The sequence below is a fragment of the Eleutherodactylus coqui genome, chromosome 7 (genome assembly GCF_035609145.1).
Source record: "Eleutherodactylus coqui strain aEleCoq1 chromosome 7, aEleCoq1.hap1, whole genome shotgun sequence".
Classification (NCBI taxonomy): domain Eukaryota; kingdom Metazoa; phylum Chordata; class Amphibia; order Anura; family Eleutherodactylidae; genus Eleutherodactylus; species Eleutherodactylus coqui.
The window spans coordinates 99816023-99828649 of NC_089843.1; the positions used below are offsets into that span (position 1 = coordinate 99816023).

General features: G+C 44.6%; 1 protein-coding gene across 2 annotated transcripts in view; it reads left to right on the top strand.

The window, feature by feature from the left end:
* The first annotated feature begins 994 nt into the window (after positions 1 to 994).
* Positions 995 to 12627, top strand: part of LOC136572667 (caspase-3-like) — a 96138-nt gene continuing 84505 nt past the window's right edge. Inside the window, exon 1 of one of the 2 annotated variants that reach the window (XM_066573471.1) lies at positions 995 to 1100. The gene's annotated coding sequence lies outside the window, so the exon portion shown is untranslated. The remainder of the gene's footprint in view (positions 1101 to 12627) is intronic. The other variant, XM_066573472.1, reaches the window with a different exon arrangement.

A 12627-nucleotide genomic window follows, 5' to 3' on the forward strand; every position in this document is an offset into this window, starting at 1 on the left:
TTTCAGGGTTTTTGCCCCGTATCAATGTGCAGTTGGTTTCTGACTTGGCTGGTGAGAGGTTTATGATGTGGCTCATGAAGGGTATAATCTCTCCTTAAGGAGAGCACCTAGGAGGTGAGTGAGGAGACTTATAAAGCCATATATGCTCCCCTGGAAAATATTTTCAATTCCCAATCATTGTTGCATAGACCTGTATAAAGGGTCTGACATTGATTTGCACGAATCCTGTCGTCCAATTTAGAGGTATTATTCCATCCTCCTTATTTACATATATTTCCCAGAGGTGCTTGCATGGCCTTATAAGTCTCCTCACACACCACCTAGGTGCTCTCCTTAAGGAAGATGATTAACTTCCTGTAGGTCAGGAAGGGTTTCATTTACTAATTTCATCAGGTGTGCTAGACAAATATTTGTATTTACTTTGCACTCTAAGGCCTCCTTCCCACGAGCGTGACGGGCTCCGCCGCGTAATATTCCGCGGTGAAGCCCGTCACGGCGCCCCTCAGAGACCCCATACTTACCAGCGGAAGATAGCGTGAAGACGCTTCCCCGCCCACCGCCGTCGCGTCATGTGACACGCCCACCGCGTCACGCGGCCGGCCGTGTCACGTGACGCGCCGGCCGCGTCATATGACGCGCAGCGGTAGGCGGGGAAGCGTTTTTTCACGCTATCTTCCGCTGGTTGCAGCGGGAGATAGCGTGAACGGATGGCTTCCATTGACTGCAATGGAAGCCGTCAGCGCGTACACCCGCGGCAAATAGAACATGCTGCGGGTGAGAACGGGAGATTTCACGGTGCGTAATTCCACGGTGGAATTACGCATCGTGGGCATTGTGCTATTAGGTTCAATAGAACCTAATAGCAGGGGGCAACGCAACAGATTTTTGCCGCGGATTTACGCGGCGTAAATCCGTTCGTGGGAAGGAGGCCTAAAGGTGTGGCAAATAACGCTGGGAGGGGAAGATAGCAGAGGGCTTAGTGGGTTTTACATGTAGATTACTAGGAGCTGCAATAAGGAAGTAATACTGTGTGATCAGTGGAGAAGCGCTGCCGTTTTGGGCTCCTGATATCTTCTCAGTGGATTTAACTAAAAAAGGATGTGAGTTATCCATGTTTGGCCACACTTTGTCATATCTGTTTCACTGCATTATTCAGATGCTTTGAGGTTATCATGAGCTTTTGAATACATGTGGTCTCTTGTTAAATGTTGTGAACTTATATCCATGACTGCTTAAGCACTATCTTCCTGCTGTTTATGGCTTACTTGAGATCAGCAGTGAGGCATTTCACCTGCACATCCCTATAGTAAACCTGTATCCATAGTTGTTTGAGCGCTATTTATCTGTTGTCTATGCCACACTAGAGATCAGTAGTGAGGCATTCCACCTGTACATGCCATGTAATATATTAGGAGGCATTTCATTTTGTAATTTTGGTAGGGTGATATATCACGAGGGAGATTTCTCGTGCAGCTTATGTACAGTTATCTCAGATCTTGTATATGTATAGTGAGTAGATACGTAAAGAACGATATCTTATTAATATGGAGTGATGGAGCTTTGATATATGCGGTTTGTAACATTGTGTATATAACTTTTGTAGGAATGATATAATTGATCCTGGATACTGTTTAATTATTAACATTTCTCTTTGGTGAACTCTATAATCTTTGATCTGATGGGGTAATAAATCAGTACAGCATCAATCAAATCCCACCCTAAGATCCCGTGGTCGACGGTAAGGAAAAACACCACACACAGGTCTGGTATGCTTCCCTTTACGGGAGTAATGGCGAATGACTTTACTGGCTTACACAGGGTTTTATCCCCTCCTGTTGCAACACCAAGCATATAGCATCTCATTGATCCAGATATATAGCATCATCATATATGTCCATAATACTGTCCATAGCAAAAATTAATTAGACAGGCAGCTGTATCAATCACATGTTCCCTAGTTGCAGCAGACACTTCTCTTTTTTTTTTCTTCAGAGAAGATGTTGCAAGTTCCTTAAACTGCCAAGCTAATCGCCGTTGTAACTTGTTCCTTTTTGTACTTTCCCAAGACAGTCTTCTTCGCCTTGCAAAAGCTCTTTGTCATATCTGATATGATTTTTTAAGAATGCATATTATATTACGTATTTGAATATTTAAGTTTTTTTGTCACAAAACATTGCATAAAATTTGCACGCAGGTATAAAGATATAAAAAGAAAACATATAGCAATATATACACGTGCCCTCACAGATCCCTGATGATCCCTTGTGATTTGTAAGGCAAAACACGTTGGTAGGATGAAAAGAATTAAAACCCGCAATAGTGTCACTATTTGAATATATCAAACATTATTCGGTAATTGTTTTTGAGATTTCAGATATCATTGGTGATATTTTGGATTCTTATAGTCGATCGTGGTGCCCCACTATCCCTGCCCCAGATTTTTCAGATGTTATAGCATTGCTGAAATAGGGAGGGGGGCACCAGGCCTCTGAACCTACATGAATTTAGAGACTAGATAATCTAGAGATTATCGCTCCAAATTCATTCAAACGTACCAAAATGAGCGATAATTGTCCCTTTGTAAATGCAAAAAAATCATTTTACTATTCATTCACTTTTCATTATTGCTGACTTTCAGTCAGCATAACAAACATCTGACACAAAAAAATTGGGTCTTAGGTAACACAATTCCTGGACAAATTCAACTATTGTATGGGGGTGAGTACTCCGCTAGTGCCTAAGAATCATGTGTCTCGTTGCTGTAAGAAAGTGACACAAGAGGCCCTTTTTTATCACTGACAAACTCCCAAAAGTTTTGGAGAGCAGTGCCAGCTGTGGTGATTGAATGACCACTGCATGTGTTACCTTTTCATACATGGAAAATGTATCATTCCAGAAGGGCTTCAGCATTCCCACTAAATGTGAAGCATCATCCTCACCGCAGCGTTACATCGCCAGCACTGGTCTCAGACTGATGGATATATATGGTGGATAGAACTGAAAACCTATACCCTCTAGAAAGAATCTTATAATTCTCTTCCTGGGCAGCACAGGCCACGGGCAGTTTGTGTGAGAACAAATATGCCCTGTCCCAATTAGGTCCTGGTATCAGAACGGCCAACTCTCTTTCCCAACCGAGGACAAAAGAGGGGGCTTCTGAAGTGGTATTACACAGTAAGATACTGTGTATACTCAAAATGCCATGGGGGAGGGATTCCTGTAAAAACAAATTTTCAACTGCCGTAGAGGCGTCTTCTCAGCTGAAAGTGTACCCTTTGGGATTTGAGAAAGGCTGATAGCTGCCTGGCTTCGAACCATGAAAGTTTCTTGTCTGGGTAACTAGCCTGAAGTGTTGGCAGTGAGTGCAGAACCCCATTTGGAGCCATCTCTATCATCCTTACATTATCTGATGCTTTCTAGCACAGGAATATATTTGTTTGTTGTCTGGGAGGGAATGCAGGATTATGAAATAGAGCAGCCAAAGCTCCTTTGTGTATTGAGAGACTTATTTGACACAAACACATCCCAGACATGTAGAGGGGGGTCTGTCCTCATGAGACAGCCAAGGCAGGGCCTGAATATTAGGTCTGATCATGGCCTTCTCTACCTCCACCAGTCTAGGGAGTATAGCTGCGAAGTAGTAGAGCTTAGAGCCCGGGGCTTAGAGTCCCACCCCTCCACGTTACTTATGGCGAGATAGCGTGGTAGCTCAGCCTATACTCCCTCCCCCAAGTCCCCATACGAATCTGCAGAAAACTGCTTGTGTTTGCTTGAAAAACTAGGCCAGAACTTTAATAGGGAGCTTCTGGAAGAGGTAGAGGAATCTGGGTGCTATGTCCATCTTAAGAACATTGCTTCGCCCAAACCAGGATAAGTGTTTTCTGGAGTAGGTGTTCAGTTCTCAGGTTATTTTCTGCAACAATGGGGTGTAATTTAATTGAAACAACTGAGACAAATCCGCCGAGATGTGGACACCTAAGTACTTCAAGAAGAAGGATCTCCACTTGAAGGGGAAGTGACTGGCTAGCTCTTCGACCTCCTCTGCCGGGAGAGATATGTTCAAAGTTTCGGTCTTGTTCATGTTGACTTTAAAATTGCTGAGATGGACAAAGCGTGCAAATGCTTTCAGAATGACCGGAAAAGAAGTTAGAGGCTGTGAAATATACATAAGGAGATCGTCAGCATAGAGCACTTTTTGTATTGTTCCCGACCAAAATGGTGATGCCACGTATGTCTGGGTTATTTTGAAAAACTATAGCTAGGTGTTCCATTACAATTGCATATAGCATCTTGGAAAGTGAACAGCCTTGTCGAGTTCCATTTTTAATGGAAAATGGTTCAGATAAGAGGCCTCTGGGCCATGAGGTCAGAATATAGGGCCATCACTTTACCCAGAAAACTGGGACCTAAGCCAATTTGTTCAAGGGCAGAGCATAGGAAACCCCAGTGCCCCCGATCAAATGCCTTTTCGGCATCAATGGAGAGTAAGCAGAGCTGTTTCTTTAGGATTGAAGCTTTTGACGCTCTACGGTTGAAACTCTCAGGGAAGGCATCTTTTATTTGGCCGTAGAAGCTTTTATGTGAGCCTGCCGGCACCGGAAAAGCGTGTGAACAGGTGCACAAATCTAATGTTTGTGGGCCCGTTCAGATGGACCAGGCCCGGCGCATATACACCAAGGCCGCAATGCTGTTGGGCAGGGAGAAACGGCTTAGTCCTGCTAAGCTTTCTCCCCCTTCCCTGCCCCTCGCCAGCTTACCTCTTCTCTCCTCCCCTCTGGCTGTTTGTAATGGGAAGGGGCGGAGCTAAGCTCCCACCCCTTGTCCGCCGCCAGCAATGGGAGGGGGCACAGCTTGGCCTCCTCCTCCCATTGCAAACAGCCGAAGGTGAAGGAGTTTAGCAGTAACTCCCTCTCACCTTCCTTCTCTGGCCGCTGTCATTGGTTCCCATAGGAGTCTATGCAGCGGCCAACATATATTCCGGGCAGAAAGATAATTCCAGGACTATTTTTCCTTCCCAGTGCAAAAGCGCCCAGCTCCATTTTGACTGGGCACTTATGCCATGGAAAAATGTCTGTGTGATCTGATGCATTGTGATACAATGCATCAGATGGTAGCGTATATCGGCCAGCCGTGAAAACGACGACCGATATATGCTCGTGTGAATAAGCCCGAAGGGTTATATTTGTGTTCTCTTTGGCCTCTCTGCTCGGGATGGAACCCGCTTGATCATTGTGGATGATCGAAGGCAGAAGAGGACCTAACCTGTTTGACATAATTTTGGAAAAGAGTTTGACTTCAACATTAATTATTGAGGTAAGACGATAATTTCCACATATTAGTGTGTCCTTTCCTGGCTTGGGGATAATTCCAATATGGGCCATTAATAACTGACACGGGAATGGAGAAGTAAGGGACAATTGATTAAAGAAAGATGTTAGGAAGGGAGAAAGCAGCTCCCAAAATAATTTGAAAAACCAAGACATAAATCCGTCAGGGACAGGAGACTTACCCGCTGGTGACCCTTTAATGACTTTCTCTATCTCTTTCTTAGCTATACCTCTTTCCAAGAGAACACAAGTTTCCCTAGGAATTGGGGTGTGTGGGGGTGGCTTCTTGCATGAAAGATTGGAAACATGCACGCAGAGCATCTGGTGCCATGTTGTAATTGATCGTTAAATTGCTAGAGCTCCTTGTAATAAGCTTGGAAGGTGTCCGCTATTTTAATGGCGTTGTATGTTTTCCACCAAGACTTCTCGATTTATGAAAGATATGAACGTGTGGCCTCTCCTAGTGCTATGTAATGCCGGAGGTATTTTTTGATCTAATATTCTTAGCAGTACCTCTCTGGCATTAAGTATTTCAATCAGGACTGATTGGGATCCTGATTATGGAACTATCTGTTTCACTAAACTCACCCTACTCCGTCCCACCCCAATCCCCCACCGCTGTCCCTAGACTCGCATTGTGTTGTAGACGACTGGGGCTACCACTGCCATGGGGGTATAGGATGGTTCGACAGCATCATATTCTGGATCCACGATGACGACGTTTGCGCTGACAGTGGGCTTTTTGTTAGACATCATAGTGAGACAGGTGGACCAGGTAGTCATCAGGGTCGGAATACACTGTATGCAACAACAAACAGAAATTAGGATGACTATAAAGGTGACAAATATAATTAATAACTTCCTTATCAGGATAAACTCTTGTGTAGAACGTTTTGAAAACTCAGTAGAGTGGCGGTCTTTCACAACTGTCGCCTAGGCTGCAAATGCCCCTCTGATACCTAGGTGTGGGTTCTAATTCAAAGGTTGTGGGTTCATGGCAATCGGGTCTTTGGTACATGTGGAGGTCTAGGCTATCACCTGGGATCTCGAGACATTAGGTTAGGAGAGGTGCGGCTTTTACTATTTCATGTAAACACTGCATAACTTGTGTAGACGCTACCTTGATTCATCGACAAGAGTGCAAAATCAGAACTATCTAATTACTGATCAATATGACTGAACCCCTGTCTCATTAGTAAGTGCATGATCGTATCTATCAGTCTGGAAGGAAAAAACTACAAGGTGATTATTTCCACTTCCCTTTTCCAGACGCGGCAAGGTAACAGGACCAGGGGCGTTGTAACACCGGCATGTTGCGTGGCATGAGCAGAGTGCACTGCAGATAAAATAAAGCAAAATCTTAGCGAAAACCTATCACAGTGTTCTAAATACACAATGTTTTAAAACTTATTTTTCCTATTCTGCTGTTAGGTATGTGCCTAACTGAGGAAACAGACTAAGGTTAGCTCTTTTTAGTTAGTGCGGTCAGCTTCTTAATGGCAACTGCGTCTTTACCTGCGGGTCACGTGTTGTCTGGAATGTAGGTACAAGTCAACCCTATCATCTTACAGACACTCCCTTTTTTGGCTAAAATCGTACCTAGTGCCATTCTATTTTGAAAAGTCATAGTCGAGGTAGGTCCTATTGGTCGACTAGTCCCTATAAGGCATCTCTAGTATAACTTATAAATCGCTTCTAATTATAATAAACATAATTAATCTGGTCAACATTTTATTTACCATAATGATCAGGAAAATTTTTAAAAACTCGTCAGGTACCTCCCTTGGCTGTCTTATGACGTCAACGTACACGTGTAGGTCAAAACTATCACCAGGAGCCTCTCTTCTCACTCTAGTGTGCTGTTACAATACTAGTAGTATGCACAGGTACGCACGGCGTGGGACTCCCTGATCTTCACCCACACCAATGTCCCTCCTGGAGATAGTCCTGATGGTGAACACGTCCAGGCGGCCTACCCTGACCCTACACTACCTAGTGACAAGACTGGAAGGAGCCGTCGTACCTATGCAGAAAACAAGGGTAGACCAACATGACAGGATAACTACAGAACACAGCAGAGTTGGATCAGGATAGAGTAACTATGGGGGTAACCTCATTATCTTCAATGCTGTCTGACAGGATGTGGAGGAGCATAAGGGCTTTATTAAGGCACACTCCCCTGTCCAATTACTTTCCAGACATGATGTCACATTATTTTACCTATGAAGTGTGTACCTTCGTTTACCTCATTCACTTCCGGTACCCTGTATCTGCAGATTACCTCATTCATGAGCTTCTGTGTGGTTATCTGCTCATTTACCTTAGTATCAGGGTGGGCCTCCAACCTGAAAAAGACTCGAGCAACAACAAGCACATATTCATACTCCCCAACAGGTGTGAGCTGAATGTGGTCAAATTGGCAATCTCTGAAATGGGTAGAGTGGTCCAGGCAAGTGTTATATGGCCACCTTACTTCTGTCCTGACTCGCATATGGCAAAATTCATGTTAACTGGACAAATGATGCAGCAGCTACAGAGAACCTAGGTGTCACCCATTCTTGTTCAGTGTCGACGTCATTGCTGCTTTTGATTCTGTGTACCAGTTGGGCCATCATGGGGGACAGGGACCTCTGTAGGCAAGTTCTGTTGATTGTTCGCCATACGCCGTCCTGTTCTGTTGCTCCCGTCTGTTAGCCCATTTGCTTTCCTTCCTCGTTGACTTGTAACTGTAAAGTCCTTGACATATCAAAGTCCAAAGTCTTTATCAAAGTCCAAAGTCTTTATCAAAGTCCAAAGTCTTTGCCACTGACTCATGCTGTCAGTATCTATTCTTCTTTCTTCTACGGCTTGAGGGCCGCTGCCTTTGCTGTGCTGTTGGCGAGGGTGTCATCTCTCGCTTCTCCATTGTAGAAATCGGTGTGAATTCTCCATTGCCAGGTAGTAGTAGTAGGGTTTCCATGAGACTCTGCACTGCTGCACCATTCTTTATTGGCTGTCCTACTGAGATAACAAGCTGTCTGGCCTTCCATATTGGGCCATAATCATGAGTAGCCGGGTTCAAGGTATTACAACATTGGGAAGAAATATTGGGGGAGGCATGGAAAGAGCACATTGTAGCCGGATCTAATAGGCTAGAGATAAGTGCTTGGGTTGCACTTGCATGAGTATGTTCTGGATGTCATTTGGGGTGTGGACCACTAGGGGGTAGTCCAATACCAACTTAGAAGATTTGTCAACCATTGCCTGTACTGCTGCCACCGCACAAGCAGATGAGGGAGCTCCTCGAGTCACTGGATCCAACCTCATGGAGTAGTATCCCAGTGGCCGTGGTTGTCCTCTGTGCTTTTGTGTCAATACTGTCGTATGGGCGGCAGTATGAAACAAGGCCCAGAAAGGTGCGGAATTTGGCAACGGGTGTAGGTACAGGTATGGCCTGGCCAGGAGAACAACCTTTCTTGCAGAACTTGGTTAGTCTTGGGAGGCCTCCAGGCCTTCTACAAGGGAAATTAACAGTGAAATTGTGGCCGGTCGGCAGTTTTTCCAAAGCATCAACACACAGCACCTAACATGTGTGGCTGACCCTTCACCCCTTTCCCTTTTTTTTGTTTGACCCAGGGGTGTGTATCTGGGTCTCGTATATATTATCATGGTGGGTACATTCAATTTCCCTACGTCTGTCTTGTAGGTGGCCCATAATTTGTCAGGAACCGTGGAAAGCTGAGTTTGGGACGGGAGAAAAAAACAAAACTTTTTCTTCTGGCTATCTATGATTATTACCCCCTCCTTGGATAAGAGACGTGTTCTTGCATCATCTAGCTCCACCCCCTGAATTAGGCTAATCACTTACTTCCATATTTTCTCATTCAACGTTGGCAGTCCTCGGATACACATCACAACCAAATAAAGATAAAGTCTTATGCATCACACAATTTACATTTTACAAATTATGGGTCAATCTGCCCCGTTCCTCCTGTGGATACCTGGCCTTATCGTTACCTGCTTGTTTCCCATTCTTTGGCTTCTCTGCAGCAACCTCGGTTTTTCTGCTTAACCTAGATCTACCTCTTACTCCCTGTAGTTTATTTATTTATTTTATATTGTCTGCGAATGTACTTTACTGGTGCTGGGACTACAGAGCCAGTAACTTCCTCTTTTTAAATCTCTCCCTCCCGTGACAGCCCAGAGACAGGATTACAAGGGAGAACGTGAGTAATTTTTACTTTTACAACCGTTTTTGTCCCAGACTTCCGGCGACCGGGCAGATGCAGTCTTAGATGACGGGCATCTCCATCTGATTGGTAATGTACTGCAATTCTCCCTATTTAGTGAACTGTTATACAACTCAACTGTTATATTGAACGCTGGTGTCCTTGGCATGTGTTGATACTGACGCCATTCCAGCCGACCTTCTCTTCCTCTTACTGACATTATGTTGTAACTTTTCACAGCGGTGACCACCTATGTGGTTACAATTGAATTGGGGACTTGGCAATATCAGCACCAGTTGGGGACTTGGCAAACATAGATGTATTTTCTTGTGGGCATGGTGGGCTACGCAGTTTGTTACAGTTTGTATTCTTAAGAGTCCCCTCAGGATGTGAGTGGCATATAACTTTTTACATTTATATGACGGACGTATAACAAAGATTAGATTACATAACAAGACATCCGTAGTAGTTTTAACATCCAACAGTAGTTATTTGTTACAGCACATGAATTTGCTTAGCTTCTATTCAATCTTACACACTTCCTCTTTTTAAATGTAGTTAGCAGCCTTTTTTTTTCTGTCCCTAAACAATTATACTTTCACTTACGGGCACAAGCCTATACTTTTAACATTTAACAATTCAACAGCAACACAGTTTAGCAGTCTGCCTTACTAGAAGGGATCCAATAATGCAATCTAACTTATAAAGTCCAAACCCACAGCGCGCCGCTGTGTACGGTGTATTAATCTTGGCTATAACCCAGCCAATGCGTTCTCACTGCCGACAATCCCTTCTTACAGTTGAGCAGGACTGATACTAATTCTATATGATAGACAAACAGACTATTTCTATATAACAACTCAGCAGGATTAGCTCTACACAACAGACAAGCACACTAACTTTATATAAAGGACAGGTAGGACGTTTTGAGCACGCAAAAAGATTGCTTGATTAATCAATGATAACTTGACTCTCCACCCCTTCCACACTTTTTCTGGAGCGTGTTGCTATTATAGAAGTCTCCTCAGACGCCGGACATAATATGTCCCGCCCTAGAGTCTCTAGCATTTCTGTCGCTACACAGTTTAGTAATCTACCCTCAGAGGGATCCACTCATGAACGTTCAAACGATAAACAAACACATCCCAGACATGTAGAGGGGGGTCTGTCCTCATGAGACAGCCAAGGCAGGGCCTGAATATTAGGTCTGATCATGGCCTTCTCTACCTCCACCAGTCTAGGGAGTATAGCTGTGAAGTAGTAGAGCTTAGAGCCCGGGGTTTAGAGTCCCACCCCTCCACATTACTTATGGCGAGATAGCGTGGTAGCTCAGCCTATACTCCCTCCCCCAAGTCCCCATACGAATCTGCAGAAAACTGCTTGTGTTTGCTTGAAAAACTAGGCCAGAACTTTAATAGGGAGCTTCTGGAAGAGGTAGAGGAATCTGGGTGCTATGTCCATCTTAAGAACATTGCTTCGCCCAAACCAGGATAAGTGCTTTCTGGAGTAAGTGTTCAGTTCTCAGGTTATTTTCTGCAACAATGGGGTGTAATTTAATTGAAACAACTGAGACAAATCCGCCGAGATGTGGACACCTAAGTACTTCAAGAAGGAGGATCTCCACTTGAGGGGGAAGTGACTGGCTAGCTCTTCGACCTCCTCTGCTGGGAGAGATATGTTCAAAGTTTCGGTCTTGTTCATGTTGACTTTAAAATTGCTGAGATGGACAAAGCATGCAAATGCTTTCAGAATGACCGGAAAAGAAGTTAGAGGCTGTGAAATATACATAAGGAGATCGTCAGCATAGAGCACTTTTTGTATTGTTCCCGACCAAAATGGTGATGCCACGTATGTCTGGGTTATTTTGAAAAACTATAGCTAGGTGTTCCATTACAATTGCATATAGCGTCTTGGAAAGTGAACAGCCTTGTCGAGTTCCATTTTTAATGGAAAATGGTTCAGATAAGAGGCCTCTGGGCCATGAGGTCAGAATATAGGGCCATCACTTTACCCAGAAAACTGGGACCTAAGCCAATTTGTTCAAGGGCAGAGCATAGGAAACCCCAGTGCCCCCGATCAAATGCCTTTTCGGCATCAATGGAGAGTAAGCAGAGCTGTTTCTTTAGGATTGAAGCTTTTGATGCTCTACGGTTGAAACTCTCAGGGAAGGCATCTTTTATATGGCCGTAGAAGCTTTTATGTGAGCCTGCCGGCACCGGAAAAGCGTGTGAACAGGTGCACAAATCTAATGTTTGTGGGCCCGTTCAGATGGACCAGGCCCGGCGCATCTACACCAAGGCCGCAATGCTGTTGGGCAGGGAGAAACGGCTTAGTCCTGCTAAGCTTTCTCCCCCTTCCCTGCCCCTCGCCAGCTCACCTCTTCTCTCCTCCCCTCTGGCTGTTTGTAATGGGAAGGGGCGGAGCTAAGCTCCCACCCCTTGTCTGCTGCCAGCAATGGGAGGGGGCAGAGCTTGGCCTCCTCCTCCCATTGCAAACAGCCGAAGGTGAAGGAGTTTAGCAGTAACTCCCTCTCACCTTCCTTCTCTGGCCGCTGTCATTGGTTCCCATAGGAGTCTATGCAGCGGCCAACATATATTCCGGGCAGAAAGATAATTCCAGGACTATTTTTCCTTCCCAGTGCAAAAGCGCCCAGCTCCATTTTGACTGGGCACTTATGCCATGGAAAAACGTCTGTGTGATCTGATGCATTGTGATACAATGCATCAGATGGTAGCGTATATCGGCCAGCCGTGAAAACGACGACCGATATATGCTCGTGTGAATAAGCCCGAAGGGTTATATTTGTGTTATCTTTGGCCTCTCTGCTCGGGATGAAACCCGCTTGATCATTGTGGATGATCGAAGGCAGAAGAGGACCTAACCTGTTTGACATAATTTTGGAAAAGAGTTTGACTTCAACATTAATTATTGAGGTAAGACGATAATTTCCACATATTAGTGTGTCCTTTCCTGGCTTGGGGATAATTCCAATATGGGCCATTAATAACTGACACGGGAATGGAGAAGTAAGGGACACTTGATTAAAGAAAGATGTTAGGAAGGGAGAAAGCAGCTCCCAAAATAGTTTGAAA